The 14925-nt window shown below is 43.3% G+C and overlaps 1 protein-coding gene across 3 annotated transcripts in view; it reads left to right on the top strand.

The window, feature by feature from the left end:
* Positions 1-7516: 7516 nt before the first annotated feature.
* Positions 7517-14925, top strand: part of KCNJ15 (potassium inwardly rectifying channel subfamily J member 15) — a 52743-nt gene continuing 45334 nt past the window's right edge. For 2 of the 3 annotated variants that reach the window (XM_061193917.1, XM_061193918.1), the window contains exon 1: positions 7545-7945. The gene's annotated coding sequence lies outside the window, so the exon portion shown is untranslated. Of the gene's footprint in view, positions 7946-14925 lie in introns of all 3 variants that reach the window. The other variant, XM_061193919.1, reaches the window with a different exon arrangement.

The raw sequence follows: 14925 nt of genomic DNA, 5'->3' as shown, positions 1-14925 counted from the left end.
GCAGGAGATGCCCTGGGAACCCCGAGGGGCAAGAGGAGACAGGTACTTGGGGACCTGCTGGAAGAGTCCACAGGCAGATGACCTGCCAGCTGGATCCTGAGGGCTTTGTCCTCCAGGACCCGGTTTAGAAACCAATAGGTGGAAACAAGTTCAAGAGCATATGCACTTTTAACTAATTCAGGCAGGGGCATTCACCTGTTCTTTGCAAGAGATCTTCCTTCAGCCCAACAGGAATAACTGGCCTTGCCACAAGGGCTGGGAAACTTTTTTTTTTTTTTTTTTTTAGAACGTGAGGCTGGGTGGCCCAGCCATGACCATCCCTACTTCTTTTTTTAAATTTATTTATTTATTTATTTATTTATTTATTTATTTTTGGCTGTGTTGGGTCTTCGTTTCTGTGCGAGGGCTTTCTCTAGTTGCGGCAAGCGGGGGCCACTCTTCATCACAGTGCGCGGGCCTCTCACTGTCACGGCCTCTCTTATTGCGGAACACAAGCTCCAGACGCGCAGGCTCAGTAGTTGTGGCTCACGGGCCTAGTTGCTCCGCGGCACGTGGGATCTTCCCAGACCAGGGCTCGAACCCATGTCCCCTGCATTGGCAGGCAGATTCTCAACCACTGTGCCACCAGGGAAGCCCCAGGGCTGGGAAACTTTTAAATGCCAGCTCACCCATAAGGCCAGCTTTTCTATTAGGATCCTGGGAAGATAGTTACCTGGCCTTATGTGTTCAGTGGTGGCCCCTGTGACTTAAATAGTTGGCTTCTTAAGCTCCTGGTCAGAATTTGTTGTTGATAATTTTAAAATTTCTCAGATCTTTCACAGAACACAGAACAGCCACATTCCTCACCCTAAATAATGCCCTAAAACTAGGCATCTGTGGTCATGATTCTGTCTAACAGGAGAGGGGCACACACTTACATATCTGAACCTTCAGTCAGGAAAAACATTAAGTGGCCTTTGAGTTCTGGGTTGAGGCAAACTGACAGCGGGAAGAAGTTAACACAGCAGGGGTGATGTTTTGACCACATGACTTGCTATGGGAAGGGTGAGCGAAGAGGGAGGGAATGCTAGAACCCATCAGCATCTTCACCAGGCAAAATGATAATGTCCTGGGAGTGAGCCCTCGGAGTCTTCAGAGATGTTCCAAGTACCTTCAATGATCAGCCACTCAAGCACCAAAAGCAAAGGATGGCTGTGCTTCTACTTTGTGTTAAATGCCTGGGGATAGTGTTCTGTTTCTCACCTAATCTGGCGTAGTATCCACTAAGAGGGTTTCTCATGCCTGAGGTTTTGGAGTAATTAATTTTACTGTTCTACTAAAACTTCATTGGCTGAAGTCCATCAGCCAAATCTGGGGGAGAGAGCGAGACAGTCAGGTAGCTTGCTGTCACATCCTGAAAGCCCCACACTGATACTCACAGCTCTTTTTACATCAATACAAACTTTTACATAGGTTTCCGGCACTTGAAAACGATATGGGTACACACATGTGTCAACGTAGGGACTAGCTTAGCAGAGCACAGTAAAGTGTACGAGAACCTTTCATGAGATGTCGACACAGATTTTTGGGTTCCAGGCTCTGTAGACGCTGTGAAAGTCACTCTCTGGTTTTCAGTGTCTTAAATAGAAACATTACGAAACTGAACGGGGTGATTTCTAGGCTCCTTCAAGCTCTAACTAAGCCTTTGTGATTCTTCTTATTGCTCGCTTTCTGGAACATAGCCATTCATGAAAGTTTCCTTCTCCCTCAGAGCCCAGCCATGCCGAGGAGATGCTGAGTGGGAGAAAGCTGTCAGGTGGGAGAGGCGAGGTTGCTGAGGGGAGAGAGGAGCCACTTATACATATGGGGGTGGCGTGGAGAGCTGGTGAGTTGCCTTGATGAAATGAAATTTGCAGGCAAGCTAATTTCTGCTTGGTGACTTAAAAGTCTGAATGGAAGGCAGACATGAGAGAGAACACATTTGGGTTCTGATTTCTCAGTTTAAAAATGAATGATATTCAAAAAATGTTAATGTTAAAAAACAAAATGTGGCTTTTAGTGTTCTGATGTTCTTCAAAGTAGTGTAACTTTCCATCCCATGCGGCCATACTAAGGCAAATTTGACCTATATTCTTTCCTACTTAATGAAACCCCCTTAATAGTAATGTAACCGAAGTATTTTTCTTTTTTTTTTTTGAGGAATGTAGTTTATTTATTTATTTATTTATGGCTGTGTTGGGTCTTTGTTTCTGTGCGAGGGCTTTCTCCAGTTGCGGCAAGCGGGGGCCACTCTTCATCGCGGTGCGCGGGCCTCTCACTATCGCGGCCTCTCTTGTTGCGGAGCACAGGCTCCAGACGCGCAAGCTCAGCAATTGTGGCTCACGGGCCCAGTCACTCCGCGGCATGTGGGATCTTCCCAGACCAGGGCTCGAAGCCGTGTCCCCTGCATTGGCAGGCAGATTCTCAACCACTGCGCCACCAGGGAAGCCCCGAAGTATTTTTCTTGGTTCATGCCGTCTAAACTCTGGGAGTCTAAGGGTAGAGCTTCGCTGTCAGGCTCCACCATTGTTAAGCTTCAGCTCTCTTGGCTCTTTTACTCTTCACCATTATTTGTTCTGTTTCTTTTTCCTGGAATGTGCACAACTCTTCTTTGGCTCCACCTATGGAAATCTTGCCAGTTGAACTTAACTGTTCCCTCTTCTGGAAGCTGACCTTCGAACTCCCAGGCAGAGTTCATTGCCCTTCCTATGGGCTTCTAGAGTATTTTGATCATATAGCACTTATGACACTGCACTGCAGTCAGCTATGCCCATCCTTCTGCTGAAATGTAATTTACTCCAGTGCAGAGATTGTGGCAAAGAGAAGGCACCCAATGTAGTTACGAATCAAATTAAATCAACGTGATATCCATAATAAAGGCTTCTATTAGTAATAGAAGGCCCTGCTGGGGTCCTCCTGGCACTTTGAGTAACTGACCATGGGCACAGTAAGGCTATGTGCCTCTTAAATCAAATTCCAGAGTTAGTGCTGAGATCCCCAATTTTATTTTGGTTGGGAACTTGCTGTAGTGGAGGAGGAGGGCGGGAGATGGTGAGGGAGTGAGGGGGCCATGGTAAGGGGGAGTAGCTGTACCAGTGGAAGAGAATCTTTCCAGCATTCACAGGATTAGCGATTTTAGCCAATGTGGTTGGTTGCCTGCCCAGATCCTCTTGGATCTCCTTCACTGCTCATGGGTGCCCGTTCCTACACTTCTGTGTGTATTACTTCTGATGGCATGGAGCTCCTACTGCCATCTGCGTAAGCCTGCCCTTGGACCATGGGAGCCTTTTCTTTGCAGATTCAGAAAAGCCAGAGCACTTGGGAGACTGCATGCCCTGCCACTCCTACTCTTAGCAAAAGCTGACTGGGGCAAGAGCATGAAACCCCCATTACCTAATCACCCAGTACCCAGTACCCTTACTACTTTTACTCCAGAACTCCCTCCAGAATCAGGCAGGGAACTGGCCTTGGCCTGAAATCTCACCCTCACTTGACTTCTTCCCTTCCCCCAACTGGCTTCCCCCACTCAGAGGAATCCTTCTTTAATAAATTGCATGTGCAACCTTGTCTCAACATCTGCTTCTAGAGTGCCTACTTCAAGACAGGATTCCAACTTGATGGTTTTCTAAGACAAGCTTCTCGCTGGAAAGGCCAAAGGCAAGCAGGTCCCCGCCTCTGGCCTGCAGAGTCTTGAAATGATTGAAATGGACATCCTTCATCCTCCACGGCTCACTTACCTTCCAAGAGGACATTTTACAAACCTCTGATGGGGATTGTGGAGGCAAACTGGAGGCAACTGCCCAAATCTTGGCTAGCCCGTGGAGGATGCTTTAAGTGGCTGGGGCCATCAGAGGTTTCGAGAAGCTTTAAAAACTGACATAACCCTCCATAAATAGTTCCATATCTAACCCAACCTAAATAGATGTAGTCAAAGGTAAAAATGTGTATTTTTTCCTCTCATCACACTTCAAGGTTTTTAATGTCTCGATTCAAGCCAAGATGAAAATTAGAAGCAAAACAGCCTGTTCTTTTTTTTTTTCTTTGTAGGAAATTATTCTCAGGAAATGGTTCTTTCAAAAAAGCTGGTTCTTGTGATCTCTTCTGCCCAGTTTTCAAACATCTTTTTAGAACTTTGATTAAAAATCCAGACTTTAGATGTATATTCTTTTCAAATTTGACACAAGAGTCTTGCTTTCAGTTAAGTGGGAAGAAAGAGAGAAATATGATTTACTGAGCAGTGATTCATGTTATTTTTTTATATTAGGCTAAAAGATCAATAACACTGACCATCTTCCATTACAAAATAATTAGCCGTGTTCTTTGAAGAAATTTTATACGATAGATTGCAGAATCTACTCCTTAGACCCAGATTGTGAAAAAACTTTTGCTCACTGGATGGGAGGGAGATGGGGTGACAAAAAATGTTTTGTCAAGATTAATAGTTTGCCTTAGTCCCCTCATTTACCCTCAGAAATGTCCAGAAATACTTACTGGATCATCCAGTTATTAAAACATGCAGCATAAAATCTGTCCCCTGTGGCAGAAATCTCATGGATGCTGATTCTAGAATTCTCCCACTCACCTCTCAGCTCTTTAATTATGTGTTTATAATGCCTTACCTTCTTTTGTGAATTCTGTCAGATCTACACCACCATCTGATTATCGATATATCCTCAAATGAAAAAGAACAAAAACAGGTTAACATTACCAAAGTGAGAAGAGTATTGTCTTTTTGTGTGTGTGTGTGTGTGTGAAAGTTGCCTCCTTTATTGTTTTTTTAAATTTAATTTAATTTATTTATTTTTATACAGCAGGTTCTTATTAATCTATTTTATACATATTAGTGTATACATGTCAATCCCAATCTCCCAATTCATCCCACCACCACCCTGCCCCCGCGTCTCCCCTTGGTGTCCATATGTTTGTTCTCTACATCTATGTCTCTATTTCTGCCTTGCACACTGGTTCATCTCTACCATTTTTCTAGATTCCACATATATGCATTAATATTCGACATTTGTTTTCCTCTTTCTGACTTACTTCACTCTGTATGACAGTCTCTACGTCCATCCACGACTCTACAAAGGACCCAGCTTTGTTCCTTTTTATGGCTGAGTAATATTCCATTGTATATATGTACCACAATGTCTTTATCTATTCGTCTGCCGACAGGCATTTAGGTTACTCCCATGACCTGGCTATTGTAAATAGTGCTGCAGTGAACATTGGGGTGCATGTGCCCTTTTGAATTATGGTCTTCTCTGAGAGTATTGTCTTAACATTTAAATTATTTCGTGTGTTCATACTACTTTGGACTCACTTTCTTCTTTCATCATTTGTAAAGACTGTGTGATGAATGAACTCGAGCTCTGCTGTGTACGGCCCTGCAAGAACTGCAGCTTGCCAGGCGGTTAGTCTGCGATTATAATTCATGCAGTGTGTTGCTTGATACTCAAAGGAATCTACACATGCACATGTATGCCCACAATAGACCAATCTGAGAAAAATGGAGCCTAATGAAAAATGCATGGACTGAGTGTGAGAAGAGCTGTTTTGAGCCTCAGCCCACCTCTTTCGAGCTCTGTGACTTTGAGAAAATCACTCAGCCTCTCTGGCTTCCACTTCCTCACCCTTAAAATGCAACTAATTATGCCTTTGGGTCTGAGCATCCAATTAATCACATTTCTGAAAGAGCTTTATAAATTGAGAAAGAACATTCAAATGTTAGTTTACTAATAAAAGCTGAAACGGGAAATATGCATTAAAAATAAGAATTAAAGTTCACATGTAACAAGCCATACCATCCATTTATAATCGTTCATCGATCTTCTTGACAATTTTTTAAGGGTCTATTATGTGTCAGGTGTCCCTCCAGGAACATGTAGCAAACCAGACAGGTGTGGTAAAGCTCTGAAAAGGAGCACAGACAGTAAATGATAAAGAGGACAATTTAGACAGTGCTAAGTGACATACAAAGTGAGAGGGAAAGTTGAGGTACAGAGTTGGATTGGAACCACGGGAGATGAAGAGGTGCCATTTGGGCTAAATCTGAATGGTGATGAGGGGTTGAGCAGGTGAATGAAGATCTGAAGAAAAACATTCCAGGCAGAGGGAACAGCTTGTGCAAATCATCTGGGGTGGGATATGGTCAGATCTTGAATGCTGCATTTCCCCTTTTTTTTTTCCTCCATCTCTGTGTTTACCTGTTTTATATGGGACTTTTATAATACCTTCCTTCGCATGAGATCTATCTGATTCTATGGATCTGGAGGAAGACCACCAGCTTGAAGAGGTCTGGACCTACATGGCTTCTTCAAGTCCTGAGCCTCTGGGAGCCCAGGGTCTTCTCTCAGGGGCCACTTCACTCTTCCCAGCAGAAGAGGAAACCATTGCTTCATGGGAAAGAAAAGGACAAAAGGATGGGGACTGGTGCATGTTCTCACTGGGGAATCAGGGGCAGGGAATGATTTATACCTGGGCTTGGAATCAAGGGAGGAAGTAGGAGAAAATGGGGAGGTCTCAGACCTTCCCCCCCAAAAGCAGAATAACTCCTCAGGCTTTCCTGCCTTCAATTAGTTCAAGGCCCCAGAACAGCTGCAGCTGAACCCAGGGTCAAGGAGAGGGGATGCACAGGAGTGTGGAACCCAAAACTCAGGAAAGCAGACATATCATTTTCTTCCAACAAATCAACTCACTCCCTGTTCCCTCCAATGTGAAGCAGCTGCAGCACCCTGGCCCTGCCCAGGTGTCTGTGTAAGGGACTGTGTGAGTGTGTCATCATCTCCATGGTGACAGAGAGTCTTTGCTTCCCACCAAGGTGTTGCCTCTGGACCAGTGCAGGGGATCTCATTAGGGAAAGTGCCTGTGGGCATCTTCTCCCTTAGGGTTTACCAGGGTCTACTCTGGCCACAGGACAGCTGGTGACTGGCAAGGGCTGTGGACTGGCGTCCCTTGGCATGATGGCTGCAAGAAACTGCTTGGTGTAGGAAGGACACACAAATGCATTCCAGAATTCGGACCATTTCTCATAAAAGTGCTAGATTCTGTGGACCAATGCTGGGATGATTCCAACACGGAATCTCATTCCCAATTTCCATGCTGTGGAAGAACTCGATTTTACCCATATCTATCCACCTTTTTATGTTTTTTGATCAGGGAAAACAAAGGCTATAGGAACAAATCAATACAGCCAGAAGGAGATTGAATTAAAAACATAGAGTGTCCCTCTGCGATGTTTGCTTATACGTATATTTGATATATGTATTATTTATATGGGTTCATCCCGATTTTCCCAGGAGGAAGGATTTTTGTTAATATTCACCTGGAGCGGGGAGAGGGGAGAGGAGGAGAGAACAGGAGGTGAAGGAGAGCTTGTTAGAAAGTATAATCTGGTTATTTATTTATAGTTTATTTCCGCAAAGGGACATTTAAAAAGGCTGTGATAAGAGTGGCCAAAGTTTCTTAAAGATTAACTGGCATTCTTTAAAAGGGCATTGGTTTTTTTTTTTTATGCAGGTGTTTGGAGAACTCAGAACTGGGTGTCCATCAGAATATTTTGCTGGTCTGTAGATTCCCTTAAGACACACTGCTGACATCATGGTCTCCTTTCTCAGATTCCTCTCTCTCTCTCTCTCTCACTTTCTCTCCTTCCCTCCCTCCCTCCCTCCCTCCCTCCTTTCCCGTTCCTCCCTCCCTCCGCCCAATCTCTCCCAATCTCTTTCTTTCTCTCTTCAGTTCCTTCAGGTAAATCCTACTCCGACTTGTACCAACTTGTTTTTGACCGACTGTGCACAGCCAGAGCGTTTTCTTCATTCTGCGAGAACCTGAAGACCTAGGCTTCCCAAGGCGACCTGCGTGAAAGGCTCATCTCCTCGCCTTTTCGTAACCTCACATCTAGCCAGGCGCCTGCATTCACCAGTCCTCGCAGGTAAGAGGCACAGGCTTAGGTCAATTCTGGACCATGCTGCTCGCTGGAGGGATTTCTGAAAAACTTTCCTTCGAAAGGTAATGAAAATGTTGTGATTCTTTTGAAACTGACTTAAATCCTTCAAGAGTTCCAGGCTTATCTGGGGGAATTTACAAGTGCTGTTTGCCTGTGGAAAATGGGTTTTTACTTAATGATGGGGCAAAAAAAAAAAAAAAAAAAAGCTTTATTCATGCCTGTAAAACAATATCCAGATGTTGTCTTGTTTGCTGTGGGTGTAAGTGATCTAGATGGAGGGAGAAGAATTACTCTGTTTGCAAGTGTTTCTTTCTCCTAGTGTCTGTGAGAGCAAGTTTGTTATTGATTTTTAGTGATTACATGGTTTTTTCACGTCGTTCTTCAGCAGTTATTTTCCTTAGTCGGTGGAGAAATCAGTTTAGGTTGGCGTAAGGCGAAACCTCGCCGGAATATTTTAAAATCTGTTACCTATCCTTATAAGAAAAAAGTAATGTGAGTTTTCCGCGGTAGGTATAAGGAATGTAAACAATTCTGACTTTGGAAACATTAGGAACCTGGTTCACAACCCATGGCTAATGCGTTTTATAACCTGTGTATAATTCATGGGGGTCTAGACGGTTCTCAGCTAATCAATGTTATACTGGGTGAAATTTCCACATTGTTCCTGTGAAGCTAGTTTTTTATCTCCTCTCTGCACTTCCGCATTTAGTTGCCTGAAGGAAATAAGAATATGCTGTTCAACAGAAGTCTCTTGACCTCATGATTTCTTTAAGTCACAGGTTAGGAAACTTACAACAAATGCGATGTTCAACTTGGCAAAATTAAAGACCAAAATTAGTCCTACTCAATTCAAATCTTTAGATTTACTTTGTCTTATCAGAAAATATCTTAATCTTTTTTTTGTTTGTTTATCTAAAGGAAGGATTTTGAAAAAAAAAATTACAAGTGATTCTTGAAGTTCTTTTTTTGAAACCTCAAAATCACACTCACACACACACAACTGCTAATCCTAGATCCTATTCCATTCTGTCCTCTCTCATAAATGTTAAAACAAATATGTAATGATCTACAATAGGCTTAGGTGATAAATTCTTTCAATTTAAAATTGTCCTAAAAATCAAAAGAGAAGAGTCAAATACAACTATCATGCATTTTTAAATGCCATCATTTTATGACAACCAAGCGCTTACCTTACACACATCTCCCCTCAGCACTGTCTTCCCCAGGTTTTTTTTTTTTTTAGCAGTTTTCTTCCTTCCCTAGTGATAAATACAGTAAATGGCCAGGCATGGAGCAACCCAGAGGTCGTATGACAAGTTTTGCAAACGTCTGGAGAGTAGAAGAGTTTCACCAAATCGCCAGTCATATCTCAGAAACGCTAATCAAATAACGGGGCTGACAGGTCCTCACTGAATTAAATAAATGCCTAAGTAGTTTGGGGGTTTTCTAGAAATAGACTTAGCTGAATTTGGCGATTCTGGTTGCTTAAGGAAAACACATTTTTAAAAACTCCTCCCGCCCTCTCATCACTCCTTCTTCCCATCAACCGTTGTGGTCATTTTACGGAAAGTGCTATTTCCCCGATTTCCTCTCCTGACACTTAGAACCAGTGCAGACAGCCCGTGTCTGGGGGGAAGGAGACAGAGCGAGACCCCAGGCTTCCCACGCCCGCGGTCCTGGAGAGCTGACAGAAGCAGGTCTGCTGGATCCTCCTACTCTCACTCTGCCCTTGTGTGAAGGAAATCTTAAAAAGGCTGAACTTTCTCGTTTGGGTGTGTGTGTGTGTGTGTGTAATTATGTACCTGAATGACAACGTGCTTTGTACAAGAAGAGCCACCAATGTGTGGCTTTAGGCATCAAAGACAAACATTTTCGGACTTAATCACTAAATGTCAAGCATTTGAAATCTCTTTTCCTGCCACACCCCCTCTCATCTGTCAGAGACACGGGGCAGCCCACTGACTTCCTTCCTGACTCTGCTTCAGAGTCCAGAGATGTTTGTGGAGAGTATTTGCCTGGTGGACGCATCAGAATCTTAGGACCAGCACAGGAGTCCGCAGAATGAACCGTAAGCGTGCTAGAGCTGCTGATGACCAGCCCCTGGGAAGGCTTGTTTAAGGCATATAAAGCTCCCTAGTCATGCCCTTCAGCCTTTACTCTGTAAGGAATTCAGCTACCGTCTTCTCCCCTGCAACCATTCAAGCACTTCACGCCAGAGTAAATCAGGTATCTCCAATTGTGCTGTTTCAATTCTTCTTTCAAGTAAAAAGAATTCTGCTCCAAAAATAGTCAGAAAGCTATGGCCAGAGTTAATGTTAGCTTCCATGCTTGCAAAGAAGAGTGTATTGCTTATTAATGGGTAAGTGAAAGACGCATGTCAGACAGAGGTGATTCTTCATTCTCCTCTCTCCTGCCCTTCACCTTCATCTTGTAGACACACCTTGGGAGTGGGGCTTGGGTGCAACTGGAGTGGCCGGGCTGGGTATGGGGAGAGCAGAGGAGCAAAGCGATCCAAGGCGGGTGTGTGGGGGGCTTGCTCTGTGCCCCTCAAGGATGCAGTGCCATGGAAGGGGGCAGATCTGACCCCAAACACCTGGCTCTTTGCTGCCGCTCAGGTGGCCTCCTGCTGCCAGTTTTACAGACAGAGAAAGCACTGTGTGGCCAGAAGGAGCAGCTCCAGAAGTGCCGAACCTTCCCACAGCTAAAGGAACTAAGGGCAGCCCACTTCCCCACCTTGAAATGGAGAATTGAGAGGAGAGAAAATAACTTAAAGTCTAAAAGCAAAGGTTCTGGGAAAGAAGTTTTATTTGCTAAGCATTACTTTGTTAAGATCAAAGGGGGAAAAAACAAAATGAGCACATAGACGTTCCTGGTAAAAGACAAAGCAAGAAAGAGGAATCTGAAAATCTGCCCTCCCTGCAAAATGCTCCTTGGGCCAATGCAGACAGTGATGTGGGCACCTCTGCTCACAATGCAGCTGAGTCCACGTAGAAATTCCCACTGTATTCCCAGGGCTTTTTAACCAAAAACATTTCTGCTTTTCTCATAAACAAAGGTCAGAGCTTGTGAGGGGGTCTGTATACCTGCCTTCCCTTCATTTGGTACCGTGACTTATCTGGTGAAAGGATTCATAAGCCAACAGTCACTGTAATCCAATTGGACTTTAGAAATTCACACCTGGCCTAATTCCAGAGTAGTCTGTGCTCCCACACCTAAAATTCTATAACACAGAATTCCAGATATTTCAGTCATGATCTGAAGATGAACTAGGGTTGCCTGACCAGGCTCACAGAATCAGAAGATACACGAGAAGGACAAGGTGTTGATTTGTGGTACCAAAACACACTTGTCTGTAGGAACGCACCTATCCATAGGAAACAGTGAAGTAGAAGAGCATGCCTGTGTTACCTGGGGGCTGAGGACCCAGAGGGGCCGTTGAAAGGAATTAGCAATAGAATAAGCACAGTTTTGTTTTGTTCTTCCGCATGACCCTACAGCTCAGATTCAGAGCAATCTAGAAGTGTATTGATCCACATTAAACAAAGCAAGCAGTTCCTTCTATGGTGGGCTGATCTGTAGCCACATGGCTGCATTGGCTACTTAGGCTCCCATTCAGGGTTCCGAGTTCAGGGAAATGACATCCATGGCCTGACTGTGACCCTGGGATTACAAATCACACTAACCCTCAGTCATTGTCAGGGCCATCGGAATGAATACAAAAGAAGTGGCTCAGAGGAGGAACACTGTAGAAAAGGATCCAGTTCTCAGGGCCCAGGTTTGGGTTTGGGTTTCAATCCACATCCTGTTTCAGCCGAAGTTGCCCTGCTGTGGGGCTGATAACTATGAACTTCTTGTGAGTTTTCTCCAGTGCCGGGACCAGAGGCCGATCAAGATTTTATGGAGCTTGAAGATTATACAATTTTGAGAGCCCTCTTTAAGGAAAAGGAATGCAAAATTATGACTATAAAATTAGGTACAAAGCTTTGGAGAAGGTTGGTGCAAGGGAGGAGCCCTGAAGCTTGCATTTCATTAACTTCATGACAAATCCACTCTGTGTCCTACGTAATAAAGGCCCAATACTTGTTTCCTGAAGGAATGGTTGAATTAATTTATGTAAATTTTAGCTGTTGGCTGCCCTCTAAGTAACTCTGAAAACTGATAAGTGAAAATATCAAATAGTTGTGCTTATACACATCTAATGATTGGTGATATATGGAAGACTGATGTGGGTGATACCTAGAACATTTCTCATTGTACTGTGGTCAAAACGTTAGGTCATAACTACCCAGTGGTAAGATGCTAATGGTAAGATGCTATCAGAACTCCTACAGCAGAGTATGTGGGAACTGAAATTCATGGTACACTTTTTCGATTTGAAAAGTCCTCAAGTTAAAAAGCGAAGAACTTCGCGTTAGTCGTGGGCCTAGAACCTAGAAAGATATTAAAGGCATCAAGAGCACACTTCTCTTTTAATAGGCTTGAGGCCTTGCCCAGCGAAATATCTATGCGTCTGGCAAGGGACAGCCTCTTCTATTTCTATGAGTGCTGTTTCCAGTTCCAATCGCAGTTATCAGTGTCATTTCTCAGTATGAATGCTGGCTAAACTCATGCCTACCAGGCCAAATAATGCTCTCACTCAGTGATATTTATGTCTTCAAATATTGCAGATTGGTATCTTGCTCATCCTAGTCTCCTGCCAAAGAATGCAAGGTTGGCTCCCCGAATGAATCTGGCTTTCTTACTTCCTGAGTTACCCCTTTGTCTAGCCCTACCTTCCAAGAATACATTTGAGAAGCTTATCATTTGCTTTGAAATATCATGAAATTTGACATCATCTCTACTTTTCCTACCAATCCTATCCCCACATACCTGCTACAAGTTAAAAATATTACATATGAGCCCAGGAGCGCCTGGCTCCTTTATCAAGAATTCTCTAAATACTAAGGAATGAGAACCTGCCCTGTCCTCGTCCTATTTTCAAAAGTCCATGGAAAGAATTTATGTATAAACCAATAGTGAGCTACATCACATGCAGACATATATATGCAACTAACAAAGGCAGCGTGGATGTGTATTTAGCCATAACGTTAATAATGACACTAACTGTGTAGGTACAGAGGAAATATTCCAATGCCAACAATGTCACAATACAATGCTGCCTTATTTTCAACATCTTGTCTTGTTTAGTAAATTTCAAATCTGTAATTTACACTTAAGGTCCATAGTAAAGATTAAGTGTACAAAAAATTGCCCTCCAAACAGTGTTGCCATGGTGACAATGAGCTTAGCATCACCCTTTAACAAAGGAGGTGGATATCATATTCATGTGACTCAATTATTGTCCACACGGATGTCATGATAATCTGATCAAGGAACACTCAGGGTTTCACCACTTAGCACCACCACCCACCTGATCCCTACTGGCATGGGGAGGTGAGGGGACTGAGGGCTCCACTCCAGTGCCTTCATGACTCAATCTCTTGGGAACTGGGGGAAGACCCCTTGGAAGCTGGCCCTCTACTTCTTGTCTTAGGGGTCTAGGGGCAGGAGCAATCCCCTAGCCAGAAGGCTGAAGGGAGCATCCCAAAACACAATCAAGTCTGACAGTAAAGCAGCATCTCTCCTGGGAAGTTCTGCTGGCCAGCAAGTGGTCCTGAGGAGAGTTCTGTGTAATTCTTGCCCTACAGGAAATAAGAAGGTCTATACTCTGATAGGTTTGGGAAATCTGTCATAGTCTAGAATTCCCTCTTGGAATGTCCCAGTTATCATTACCATATTAAAAAGTCTAAGAAATCCAGCAGCAAAGACATCCTTTAACTTTGAATCCCAAGTTGTTTAAACCATGTTGGACTACAAAACTGTCTGCCGCCTCCTTCCGCCTCCTTGTAACTATTATTCACTCCCCTGACTAATACTTCATGCAACCCCATGGAGGACACTTTTGCAGGCTCTGATTGGAAAGTTTTCACATACTCCAAGAAAAGAACATGTTACGAGTTTTATACTCCACTTGGCTGTGAGTTGTACTTTTGGGACCTATAGGTGACTGGCCAGCCTTTGGGATTGCAAAGTGGCCACCCACAGTCAGCTGCAAATAATTTATTTCCTTTTTGCCTCTTTGTTTCTTTATGTACATCTTATTCCCAAAAGGATTCAAGTGAATTTACAAAGACACATCCACATACCCTCACACAAATACAATACTAATTAAAAGTAGATGGAAAAGAAAAGTAAGAGTAAGCCTCAAAGAAGTAATTTGATGAAATCATTTACTTATATGAGTTTTAATCTATTTTTAAAAACCACAAATTAATGTACCCTGACCCACAGCAGTGGAATCTTGTTTGTGACTTTAGAATTCAATGTATGTTTTAAAATATGCTTCATATTTGACCCTGGAAATCAATTAGGCACTCCTTGAATCTAGTTTTATGTGCACCATATTTTATAATTCTTTTAAAAGACAATGTTAATTCTGCCTCTCGAGATCTTTTTCTTTTTTTCTTTTTCTCACTATTTCTATAATTTAATTGTCTGTAAGTGAGGTTATAAACTTTCTCCATCAGGATGTAGCTGGTTCATCCCACTTGGTCCTACTTTGCAATCGCCTGTCTACTTGTCTCTCTCCCCTACTGGGTTGTAAGGTCAATGTCAATGGAGATTTTACCTGATTCTTCCTCTGTGCTCCCAGAGCTTGGCCCAAATAATTCCTTAGGCAATGCTTGTTGAATCAACATGCATTGACACCGAGGCAAAATTTCTGCTGTAATTACATCTTCAGTTGAACCATGACCTACATCCATCCCATCCTGCAAACATAGAGCATAGGACTTTGTATGTGAAGTGTTTTGAAAATACATGTATCTGAAAACTCCTGACTAGTGCATTTTCTCCCTTGATGACCATTACAAAGTGATAGATTGGCTGTTAGAATCACTTAAAGGGGGCTCTTAAGGAGGGAGACA

Source organism: Eubalaena glacialis, chromosome 6, assembly GCF_028564815.1.
Source record: "Eubalaena glacialis isolate mEubGla1 chromosome 6, mEubGla1.1.hap2.+ XY, whole genome shotgun sequence".
Classification (NCBI taxonomy): domain Eukaryota; kingdom Metazoa; phylum Chordata; class Mammalia; order Artiodactyla; family Balaenidae; genus Eubalaena; species Eubalaena glacialis.
The sequence above is the reverse complement of the archived record's forward strand: the minus strand, read 5'-3'. Positions and strand labels throughout refer to the sequence as shown.